This window comes from Entelurus aequoreus, linkage group LG14 (genome assembly GCF_033978785.1).
Source record: "Entelurus aequoreus isolate RoL-2023_Sb linkage group LG14, RoL_Eaeq_v1.1, whole genome shotgun sequence".
Lineage (NCBI taxonomy): Eukaryota > Metazoa > Chordata > Actinopteri > Syngnathiformes > Syngnathidae > Entelurus > Entelurus aequoreus.
Genome location: NC_084744.1, coordinates 60,500,614 through 60,513,871, shown reverse-complemented (window position 1 = coordinate 60,513,871; position 13,258 = coordinate 60,500,614). Strand labels below are relative to the sequence as shown.

Sequence of the window (13,258 nt, the reverse complement as noted above, 5' to 3'; positions counted from 1 at the left end):
GGGGTTGTACAAATGTTGTATTAAACCTCTACTGGAGGCTGGAGTTGTACAAATGTAACAAACCTCTACTGGAGGCTGGGGTTGTACAAATGTAACAAACCTCTACTGGAGGCTGGGGTTGTACAAATGTAACAAACCTCTACTGGAGGCTGGAGTTGTACAAATGTAACAAACCTCTACTGGAGGCTGGAGTTGTACAAATGTAACAAACCTCTACTGGAGGCTGGGGTTGTACAAATGTAACAAACCTCTACTGGAGGCTGGAGTTGTACAAATGTAACAAACCTCTACTGGAGGCTGGGGTTGTACAAATGTAACAAACCTCTACTGGAGGCTGGAGTTGTACAAATGTAACAAACCTCTACTGGAGGCTGGGGTTGTACAAATGTAACAAACCTCTACTGGAGGCTGGGGTTGTACAAATGTAACAAACCTCTACTGGAGGCTGGGGTTGTACAAATGTAACAAACCTCTACTGGAGGCTGGAGTTGTACAAATGTAACAAACCTCTACTGGAGGCTGCGGTTGTACAAATGTAACAAACCTCTACTGGAGGCTGCGGTTGTACAAATGTAACAAACCTCTACTGGAGGCTGGAGTTGTACAAATGTTGTATTAAACCTCTACTGGAGGCTGCGGTTGTACAAATGTTGTATTAAAGCTCCGTATGATTGAAATAAAAAAGTCTACCGTGCTGATGTTAAATGTGTTTGCTGCCGGCTCTTCTCGTCCTCCAACTTGCGCAGCCTCGCCAGCAGACTCTGGTTTTGCCTCTGGAGCTCTTCCACGCTGCGGAAGGAAAGCTGGTCCGGCCTGAGGACCTGAGAGGTGCTGGAAGTGTCAAAGGAGCTGCCATCGCCTTTGGTCACCCGGTTACCTCTGGCTTCCTCCAACTGAACCAGCAGGACACACACCTGGACACAAGTCAATGCAATCAATTAGCATGTTAAGGGTGTGCATTTTGTAACAATAGCAATTGTTGTTTGTGTTTATGTTGCACACGGACGTATTTGAGTGACGGACCAGAAGCCATGTTGAGTGTTGCACTACAGATGTGTGTGTGTGTGTGTGTGTGTATTATATAAGTACAAAGACTCAGTGAGTGTGTAATGCTCAAACTTCCAGTTTGTAGTCAAGAGACAGAAATAACTGAATCACGTTTAAGCAAAATGTGTTTTAATGACACACAAACGTGGCATCAGATGTCAACTAGACACCTGTCAGTCACAGCGGATGCTGTCTTGCTTCAAAGCAACTTTATGGATTATTATATGACCTAAATGTTTCACTTTTTTCAGTGGATTCATATTGGCCTGTGGAGTAATGGATCGCTAGGAGGACAGTTGATAAAACGTGGTCGAGACTCGTCGTGACTTTGAGGAACTTTTCAGGAGGAAATATTGTTGTGTTACAAACTTTTGTGTGGTGTTGCTTGCTTCCTTTTTTTGTCATTATTCAAAGCGGATTTTAACTTTTATGTGGTGTTGCTTCATTATTTGTCATTATTCAAAGAGGATTTTAACTTTTGTGTGGTGTTGCTTCCTTATTTGTCATTATTCAAAGAAGATTTTAACTTTTTTGTGGGGTTGTTTCCTTATTTGTCATTATTCAAAGAAGATTGTAACTTTTGTGTGGGGTTGCTTCCTTATTTGTCATTATTCAATTCGAATTTTAACTTTTATGTGGTGTTGCTTCCTTGTCATTATTTAATCCTACTCAGTGGCCTAGTGGTTAGAGTGTCTGCCCTGAGATGGGTAGGTTGTGTGTTCAAACCCTGGCCGAGTCATACCAAAGACTATAAAAATGGGGGCCATTACCTCCCTGCTTGGCATTCAGCGTCAAGGGTTGGAATTGGGGGTTAAATCACCAAAAATGATTCCCGGGCGCGGCCACCGCTGCTGCTCACTGCTCTCCTCACCTCCCAGGGGGTGATCAAGGGGATGGGTCAAATGCAGAGAATAATTTCACCACACCTAGTGTGTGTGTGACTATCATTGCTACTTTAACTTAACTTTTAACAAAGAAGATTTTAACTTTGGTGTGGGGTTGTTTCCTTATTTGTCATTATTCCAAGCAGATTTTATCTTTTGTGTGGCGTTGCTTCCTTATTTGTCATTATTCAAAGAGGATTTTAATGTGTAGCAGAGGGAGCTGATTTTAAAAACAATGTATATGTACAGTATATATCATTATACATCTAGTATAATAGCATATAATAAATAAATAAATAAACATATATATATATATATTAGGGCTGCAACAACTAATCGATTAAATCGATTAAAATTGATTGTAAAAATAGTTGCCGATTAATTTAGTCATCGATTCGTTGGATCTATGCTATTTTTTTATTTTTTTTATTTTTTAAATAAACCTTTATTTATAAACTGCAACATGTACAAACAGATGAGAAACAATAATCAAAATAAGTATGGTGCCACTATGCTGTTTTTTTCCCAATAAAATACTGGAAAGGATAGAAATGTAGTTTGTCCCCTTTATCCGATTATTAATCGATTAATCGAAGTAATAATCGACAGATTAATCGATTATCAAATTAATCGTTAGTTGCAGCCCTAATATATATATATATATATATATATATATATATATATATATATATATATATATATATATATATAAATACACAAAAGATAAAATCTGCTTGGAAAAATGACAAATAAGGAAACAACCCCACACAAAAGTTAAAATCTTTGAATATATATATATATATATATATATATATATATATATATATATATATATATATATATATATATATATATATATATATATATATATATATATATATATATATATATATATATATATATATATATATATATATATATATATATATATATATATATATGAGGTAGATCGCCTTGACTTGGTCATTTAAAAAGTAGTCTGCCTGCTGAAAAAGTGTGCAGCCCTGGCCTACAACATTTAATGTATGTTGCTGAAGGACATTTTGACAGTAAAATGTAATATGTGTCCAAATATCAGGGTCTTTTTTAAGTTAAGTAAATCATGCAAGTGAGTAATAACTTCAAATTCAAATGAATGATTAAAATAATCATTTGACAGCACTAATATCAGCAGTCATTTGGCCAAACACCAATCCTTTATAGTATTCTCCTTTATCTAATCTTATTTATGATTTCATTTTCTTGGTTTTGGTAGTAAGGCTGCGTCGTACAAGAAGGTAGAATAAAGTAGAAGTACTTGTGTGGACGTGTCATCCAGGAGTCTGTCTGCCCTCAGCTTGTCCTTCTCCAAGGTGTCACACTGCTGCTTGGCCTCCTCCTTCTCCTTCTGCAAGCTGTAGATCTCCTGAACATGGCAGTATGAAAGTCATTCCGCATGACTGGCAAATGAAAAGGATGACACGGTAGGTCTCACGGACCGTGCGGGCCTGTTCCAGTTTGTTCCACAGGGAGGCCATGGACCTCTGCATGTTCTCATACTCTTCTCTCTGCCGCCTGAGGACGGGTGCTTTGGACTCCACCTCCTGCACGATGTCATCCAACACTTTGCTCACCCTCCTGGTCTCCTGCTTCTCCAGCTGCAGCTGAGTCTGACACTCAGAGTATGCGTTATACAACTGAGAGCACACACAACGAGACACATTGACCTTGTAGCCATCATAAAACAACATCAACCAGGCTCAATTCTACATTTCACCATCTTGATGTCCTGTCTTTTGCAGCAATATGTTTTACCAGTATTTGATTTAGGCCGTGGTCTGATGAGATAGTGTTTCCTCACCTGGCTCCTCTGTACTCAGCCATGCAGTCATTTGTGCATGTGTGTGTGTGATTGATGACGGGTAATCGGTGTATTGTTTGTAAGTCTGTTTGTGTTGCATTTCTTTCATGCATGAACCACACAACTTTCCTCCAGAAGGTCTCATCTTTGTCCATGTGGTGTCAGATGAAACACAAATGGAGCTGTTTGGCCACAATAGCCAGCAATATGTTTGGAGGAGAAAAGGTGAGGCCTTTAATCCCAGGAACACCAGGCCTACCGTCAAGCATGGTGGTGGTAGTATTATGCTCTGGGCCTGTTTTGCTGCCAATGGAACTGCTGCTTTAAATGGGACAATGAAAAAGGAGGATTAGCTCCAAATTGTTCAGGACAAGCTAAAATCATCAGCCCGGAGGTTGGGCGCAGTTGGGTGTTCCAACAGGACAATGACCCCAAACACACCTCAAAAGTGGTCAAGGAATGGCTAAATCAGGCTAGAATGAAGGTTTTAGAATGGCCTTCCCAAAGTCATGACTTAAAGGTGTGGACAATGCTGAAGAAACCAGCAAATTTAGCTGAACTGCACCAAAAGTATACATACAGCAATGTTAATATGTCCCTTGGCAAGTTTACCTGCAATAAGGCGCTTTTGGTAGCTTCTGCTTGACCACTTGACCACCAAATTGCTGCAGTTCATCTAAATGTGACATGGACTTGTTTCTTCAGCATTGAGGTGTGTTTGGGGTCATTGTCCTGTTGGAACACCCAACTGCGCCCAACCTCCGGGCTGATGATTTTAGCTTGTCCTGAACAATTTGGAGCTAATCCTCCTTTTTCATTGTCCCATTTAAAGCAGCAGTTCCATTGGCAGCAAAACAGGCCCAGAGCATAATACTACCACCACCATGCCTGACGGTAGGCATGGTGTTCCTGGGATTAAAGGCCTCACCTTTTCTCCTCCAAACATATTGCTGGGTATTGTGGCCAAACAGCTCCATTTGTGTTTCACCTGACATCACATGGACACAGATAAGACCTTCTGGAGGAAAGTTGTGTGCTCACATTTTCAGTAGAGCCATAATAAATTCATAAAAGAAGCAAACTTCATGAATGTTTTTTGTGAGCAACAAGTATGTGCTCCAATCACTACATCACAAAAAAATAAGATTGTAAAGTCAAGACAGCCATGACATGATCTTTACAAGTCTATGTACACTTTTGACCACCACTGTAAATGTTATTACTAATTAATAATAACACATATTTGCTTTTAAATGTACGTATAACATTTTTTTAAAGAAAATTATGCAAATGATATGACGTTTCATGTTGACTACGCCACCAGTATGTTGTCAATCTGGGGGGAAACCCTGAGACCTGACAGCAATTCCAGTTAAATCTAGTAGTTTGCTGGCTGAAGGAGTCAAGAGTTCAGCAACAAAACTTGGTGTAAAAGTCAAAGTAATCTATTGATTTTGATATGTGGCTGCACTAAAACTCACGTCAAAGAACTTCATGCCGGGCTTGACGATGGCAGCGATGGCAGCTGCAGACGGACACATGGACTCCAGCTGCTCCTCACTCACAGAAGGCACACCTGCTTGGAAACAAAACATTTATTAGACAGACAAGATTATCTTAGGCAGGATTCGTAATGTGATGTTGATTTTTTTTCACTTTTGTCACCATGTCCAGTGAGTCCAATGACACCGTTAGCTTCCTAGCACAAGCCTTAGGATTATATTGTATTATTAAAGGCCTACTGAAAGCCACTACTACCGACCACGCAGTCTGATAGTTTATATATCAATGATGAAATCTTAACATTATAACACATGCCAATACGGCCGGGTTAACTTATAAAGTGACATTTTAAATTTGCCGCTAAACTTCCGGTTCGAAACGCCTCTGAGGATGACGTATGCGCGTGACGTAGACCGGGGAACACGGGTATGCCTTCCACATTGAAGCCAATACGAAAAAGCTCTGTTTTCATTTCATAATTCCACAGTATTCTGGACATCTGTGTTCGTGAATCTGTTTCAATCATGTTCATTGCATTATGGAGAAGGAAGCTGAGCAAGCAAAGAAGAAAGTTGTCGGTGCGAAATGGACGTATTTTTCGAACGTAGTCAGCAACAACAGTACACAGCCGGCGCTTCTTTGTTTACATTCCCGAAAGATGCAGTCAAGATAGAAGAACTCGGATAACAGAGACTCTAACCAGGAGGACTTTTGACTTGGATACACAGACGCCTGTAGAGAACTGGCACAACACAGACTCTTACCAGGATTACTTTGATTTGGATGACAAAGACGCAGACGTGCTACCGTGAGTATGCAGCTTTGGCTTCTAAACATTTGATCGCTTGACCGTACGTGCGCGTCACGTACGTAACTTTGTTTAAATATATAAGCTTTATGAACCTTGGGTTAGGTGAACGGTCTTTTGGGCTGAGTGATTGTGTGTGTTGATCAGGTGTTTGAATTGTATTGGCGTGTTCTATGGAGCTAGGAGCTAGCAGAGGAGCTAGGAGCTAGCATAACAAACACGCAGGTGTTTTTATGCAGGATTAATTTGTGGCATATTAAATATAAGCCTGGTTGTGTTGTGGCTAATAGAGTATATATATGTCTTGTGTTTATTTACTGTTGTAGTCATTCCCAGCTGAATATCAGGTCACTCTCACAGCATCTTCCCTATCTGAATAGCTTCAACTCCCCACTAGTCCTTCACTTGCACTTTACTCATCCACAAATCTTTCATCCTCGCTCAAATTAATGGGGAAATTGTCGCTTTCTCGGTCCGAATCTCTCTCACTTCATGCGGCCATCATTGTAAACAATAGGGAACTTTGCGTATATGTTCAACTGACTACGTCACGCTACTTCCGGTAGGTGCAAGCCTTTTTTTTATCAGATACCAAAAGTTGCAATCTTTATCGTCGTTGTTCTATACTAAATCCTTTCAGCAAAAATATGGCAATATCGCGAAATGATCAAGTATGACACATAGAATAGATCTGCTATCCCCGTTTAAATAAAAAAAATTCATTTCAGTAGGCCTTTAAAAGTATTTAATGGTCTGACTGCTTGCTTTGTTTTTGACATTTTCCCATTCAGGTACTTTTAAGTACATTTAAGTTTGGATTTAGTGGATATATTGCATGGGTATAGAGACTAGGACTGTTAATAATATAGCAGAATAGCTCAGGCAGGGGTGTCAAACTCATTTTTACTGAGGACCACATGGCAGTTATGGCTGCACTCCAAAACATAAATATATAGGGATTCACATTGTACAATTACATATGCATCTGATTATTACATTTTTTTTACATACTCTGTCAATCAATCAATCAATGTTTATTTATATAGCCCTAAATCATAAGTGTCTCAAAGGGCTGCACAAGCCACAACGACATCCTCGGTACAGAGCCCACATACTCTGTAAAAAAAAACTTTTGATTTTGCAGTTAATTTTGCAGGTCAGTTGTCACATTTTCTTGTAGAATTTACAGTGGATTTAAATGGAAAAACAACTCTATAGTTTTTTGTTTTTTTTACAGTCAAATTCTGACAACTCAGCTGTCATTTTTTTTTTTTTTTACCATAAAATATATTGTTTCACAGTGTACAATTTGAGGGATAACTTGCTTTGAAATCATAAGTCAAGCAGGAGTTTATTTTACCATTATTTTTATTTGAACTTGAAAAACGCTCAAAACGCCTAACAGTTTAATATTTGTCGCATTAATAGATCATATTAAAGTTGAAAAGAAACGTTATTGCATACAATGGCATTTCTGTCAAAATGGAAAGATTGAATACACTTAGTAAGAAAAGATAAGTACTGTACATTTTTGGACTATAAGCTGCAACTTTTTCCTACGCTTCGCACCCTGCGGCTTATAAAACAGTGCAATTGATTTATGGATTTTTCTTCGCTGACAGTTATAATGGAAATAGTTTTGTTTTTTTTTTATTACAGGCAAATACACTGAAAAGGTGTGTTATTGTTTGTGCTATTGCACCATCTTTTGGTCAAGTTTGCCCAAAGCAGCTGCTTCAGTGCCCTTCTGTTTAGAGCATTCAAATCGTCCATAGTGTTTGTACTCGAAGGGACTCTTCATTCATCACTCCAGGCAACGTTTGTACGTTTACAATATAACTAAAACTATTCTTACTGACTAAAGCGTCCCATGTGTGATGTCTGTACGAGTGTTTTCATGCAAATTTGTATGTGCTATCGTAATGTAATGAAGCGAGCGTCCTTAGCATTAGCGAATATGCTAACACATTTACACGTGTCCGTGTTAGTATTATTAACTTACACTAACATTCTTTTTGTATTTTTTCAGTTTCACAAATTCCTCAGTAAATTCACCAAAACGTCAGCGTGGAGTTATTGAGTCTGTTTAGCTGATTGGAGAGCTAGCTTGCGCAGCTAGTGGCTCCATGACCATGACTGACGTTTTGTTTGATCAGCCGTTTTACAGACACTGTTTGGAAACAATGAAGGTATGTAAATAAACATTTACAGAATATTTCCGTGTAAATAACTACTTTCATAACATATATATCGGCGGCTTATATATGGAAGATTATTTTTTCCTTATAGTATTTAGTGGGTGTGGCTTATATACCGGTGCGCTCTATAGTTTGGAAAACACGGTATTTATAGATTGGGCTCCTGATTTATTGTTGTGGATCTATTTTAATTTATTATTATTATTATTTATTGAGTTTATTTGGTTCCATTTTTAGTATCAAATGGTTCAAGTTGGTCAAAATGTGTTTATAGTTTAAATTAAGGTTGTAAATTTCAGTTTAGACTTCTGTTTTGTTTGATCAGCTGTTTTACTGCCATGTTACAGACACTGTTTGGAAACAATTAAGGTATGTAAACAAAACATTTACAAAATCTTTTTGTGTAAATAACTCATTTCCCAACATATATATCTGCGGCTTATGTGGCTAATATATGGAAAGATAATTTCCTTTTCAAATTTAGTGGGTGCGGCCTATATACCAGATCTGCCCCCCCGGACCTTTAGTTTGACACCTGTGAGCTCGTGCCTCGTACTTTGGGCGTGAGGTGAAAAGAAAGTTGTCATTTTATCTTACAGCAAAGTTTGCCAGAAGCTTTTATAGAGGAGTTTTCCAGCTCTTTCTCCATTTTCTGGATCTTTTCCCGGAGCTCTGCCTCCAACTGGCTCTTTCCTTCCTCTGCATCAGACGCCTTCTTTTCCCAAACTTTGGTGGCTGCAAGTACACAAGAAAAAGAAGACCATTTTAAAGGGCGCACACTAGGGATGATGTTTGAAACCGGTTCTCCCGGTTGTTCGATAAGAAAAGAACCGATTCCATGGACTCGAATCCCTTTTTGAGAACCGGTTATCCCGTTATCGAGGCCACTATAGCAAAGAAAAAGAGTTGGTTCTTAATTCGAATCCCTTCCCACATACAGGAAATGCCCTGTGGGACCTGCAATGTTATGCCCATTTGATTGTAGACTCTTACTGACACCTTGTGGCGATATGAAAATACTACGCGTCATTAGTTTGGGCACTTCCGGGTTGGCGACGTCAGTTCAGTTCATGAGACAATTGAGAAGTAGACAAGTTGTGTTAGCTCTTACAAGCCTTGGAAAAGATAAGTCTGTAAGTAAACTGTTTAACTTGTTTATGTAACTCAATATTAAGGTGGAAAGTGGTTAAGTTTGGTACTAAGATGTTTATTGAAAAACGATCTTTGTGCACTGTTTCAACGGATGTTTTGAGGACTTAAAATGGCTGCCAGTCGTGTATTTCCACCATCGAAATAGTTTCAACACTCAGAAGTATTTGTTTGATGATAGTACTGTATATTTGTGTGAAAAATTGTTGATTTATGATTGTGGTGTTCTTAGTGTCATAGTGTGTGTAGTTAGTATGTTCCAATAGCAGCAGAAGTGCACTTTTTGGAGAGCTGTATTATTTTCAGTTTTGTGCCCAAGGGACTGATTTTATTTAACACTATATTATTATTTATACACCTATAGTGATCACAGAGACAGCTTGTTTTTGTGTTACTGTATATATTTGTTTTTCTGAAAAATCCCACTTAATATACTTTGGGTAACAACAGTCAATATTTATTTATTGTATTTTTTAGGGGGGTAACAGTCAATATTTTTTATTTATTTTATTTCATTTTTTTCTTATAAAATAAAAGAGCTTTTGTTAACCAAATATTGTGTTTTTTTCTAGGGATGTCCGATAATGGCTTTTTGCCGATATCCGATATTGTCCAACTCTTTAATTACCGATATCGATATCAACCGATACCGATATCAACCGATATATGCAGTCGTGGAATTAACACATTATTATGCTTAATTTGGACAACCAGGTATGGTGAAGATAAGGTACTTTTTTAAAAAATTAGTAAAATAAGATAAATAAATTAAAAACATTTTCTTGAATAAAAAAGAAAGTACAACAATATAAAAACAGTTACATAGAAACTAATGAAAATGAGTCAAATGAAGTGTTAAAGGTTAGTACTATTAGTGGAGCAGCAGCACGCACAATCATGTGTGCTTACGGACTGTATCCCTTGCAGACTGTATTGATATATATTGATATATAATGTAGGAAGCAGAATATTAATAACAGAAAGAAACAACCCTTTTGTGTGAATGAGTGTAAATGGGGGAGGGAGGTTTTTTGGGTTGGTGCACTAATTGTAAGTGTATCTTGTGTTTTTTATGTGGATTTAATTAAAATTTAAAAAAAATAAAAAAATAAAAATAAAATAAAAAACGATACCGATAATAAAAAAAACGATACAGATAATTTCCAATATTACATTTTAAGGCATATATCGGCATCTCTATTTTTTTCCATATACAACAACCTATCTGGACTCGATAAGAGAATCGATAAGGAATGGGTTCTATAAGAGGATTCGATAATGGGCTCGAACTGGATAATTTCTTATCAAACATCATCCCTAGCACGCACGCACACACACACACACACACACACACACACACACACACACACACACACACACACACACACACACACACACACACACACACACACACACACACGTGCATAGTTCATGTTTTTGTATGGAATACAAACAATAAAAAGAGGCGAAGACTGCATTACAAACTATTGTAATATTGCAGTTTAGAAAAGAGACTGTCAAGACACTGCACATTCACCAAGTTACCACCATTAATGGAGACAAAAAGATGTCATGTACTGCACATTCACCAAGTTACCACCATTAATGGAGACAAAAAGATGTCATGTACTGCACATTCACCAAGTTACCACCATTAATGGAGACAAAAAGATGTCATGTACTGCAAGTCAACGGAGCACAAACTGGATAATTACCTTCTGTGGTGCTTTTAACCACTTTGCTGAACTCTTCCACGGCTCTGCTCAGTTCTTGGTTCTTACGTTCCATATCTGATGCTACTCCCTGGGAATTGTGGAGTGCAAATAAATGGTTGAATAACGATGTAACTCACATCAAATTAATATCCAGAGATGAGTACTTATTTATGAAAGTGTGTTTTACCAAGCAGATAATCATGTTTGTACTTTGGTATTGAAAGGTGTATTTGTTGGTGAAATAGAATGTGTTGATGGTTGAGGAGGTCTCACCTTGTAGAGAGAAGACAACTTGACGTGAGCGTTGAGCTCATTGCGGTATTTCTCCTCCATGCTACTCAGTTCATCCTTGGCCTGGAGAGTACATCAAATAATAGGAACAGTCAATACATACGCAGGTAATATTCCACACATAATAATACTCATCATGATACAGTCCATTGATACGCAGGTAATATTCCACACATAATAATACTCATCATGATACAGTCAATACATACGCAGGTAATATTCCACACATAATAATATTCATCATGATACAGTCAATACATACGCAGGTAATATTCCACACATAATAATATTCATCATGATACAGTCCATGTTGCGCCCCCTTTATGACTAAAAGTTGTATCATTTGTCTATACAATACAAAAAAGTAAATATTAATTAACTTACAACAAAGAATAACTTTTTTAACATTGAGTTTTAGTTTGTAACAGAAGATATTAAAATGTGCATGTATACAGTATACACACATGTATATGAACACATATATACCCTAATATATACAGATAATATATATATACAGATAATATATATATATATATATATACATACATACAAATAAATAAAGATATATATAGAGATATATGTATACAAGTAGAGATACAAATGTATATATGCACATATATAAAAAAAAATACATATATAGAGACAGAGAGAAAAAAAAGATATATATACACATATATATATATACATACATATATATATATATATATCTCTGTCTCTCTCTCTCTATATATATTTTTTGGTATATATGTGCATACATATATATATATATATGTATATATATATATATATATATATATATATATATATATACATATATATATATATATATATATATGTATGCACATATATACAAAAAAATATATAGAGAGAGAGAGAGACAGAGAGATATATATACATATGTATGTAAAAAAAAGATATATATACACATATATATATACATATATATATACATATATACATATATATATATATATATATATACATATATATATACATATATACATATATATATACACATATATATATATGTATGCACATATATACAAAAAAATATATATATAGTGAGAGAGACAGATATGTATATATATATATATATATATTTATATATGTATATATATATATGTGTATATATATCTTTTTTCGCTCTCTCTGTCTCTATATTTTTTTTTTTGTATATATGTGCATATATACATTTGTATCTCTACTTGTATACATATATCTCTATATATATCTTTATTTATTTGTATATATATATATATATATATATATATATGTGTATATATATATGTGTGTGTGTGTGTGTGTGTATATACGTATATACACACACACACATATATATATTACACCCATATATAAACATATATATGTATCTATATACACCCATATATATATATATACACATATACACCTATATATACATATATACCCATGTACATATATATACATATATATATATATATATACACCTAAATACCCCTATATATGTATACATTTTTACCCATATATACTGTATATACATATATATATTTTACACACATATATAAACATATATACGTACAGTATCTATATACACCCATATATAGATACATATATACCCATATATACTGTATATACATATATATTTATATATACACATACATATATACCCATATACTGTTTATGTGTATACATATGTGTGTATATATATACTAATATAAACACACACATACATACATAATGTAAACACACACACACACACACACACACACACACACACACACACACACACACAGACACACACACACACACACACACACACACACAGACACACAGACACACGACAC

General features: G+C 36.0%; 1 pseudogene; it reads right to left on the bottom strand.

Annotated features, from left to right (window-relative positions):
* Positions 1 to 13,258, bottom strand: part of LOC133664312 (nucleoprotein TPR-like) — a 104,540-nt pseudogene that overhangs the window by 78,926 nt on the left and 12,356 nt on the right.